Here is a 379-nt window from a genome sequence, read left to right as displayed (position 1 = left end):
TTTAATATAGGATACAAATTAGCCCGGAATCAAATTAAAAAAGCAGTCATTATAAAAAGCATGATAAAAGAGGACGGTTCATCAACAAATTGTCTTACAGAAACAGTCGACTATATTATAAGTAAATTATATGATTTAGCAGGAGAAAACGAAGTAAACGAAACAAAAGTCGAAGAAGAGGAAATAAACAATGACATTGAAGATGATGGGGAGTTTACGCAACAGGAAGTGGAAGCAATAATTAGGAACCTAAAGAAAGATATCGCACCAGGACCGGACAACTTAACAACGGAATTTATTCAATTAATAAATCAAAAGCAAAATACCTTTTATGTAAATATATTTAATTGTTGTTTAAAACTAGGATATTTTCCTCAGG

Source organism: Rhipicephalus microplus, unplaced genomic scaffold (assembly GCF_043290135.1).
Source record: "Rhipicephalus microplus isolate Deutch F79 unplaced genomic scaffold, USDA_Rmic scaffold_361, whole genome shotgun sequence".
Classification (NCBI taxonomy): domain Eukaryota; kingdom Metazoa; phylum Arthropoda; class Arachnida; order Ixodida; family Ixodidae; genus Rhipicephalus; species Rhipicephalus microplus.
This window is presented reverse-complemented; position numbering follows the sequence as displayed.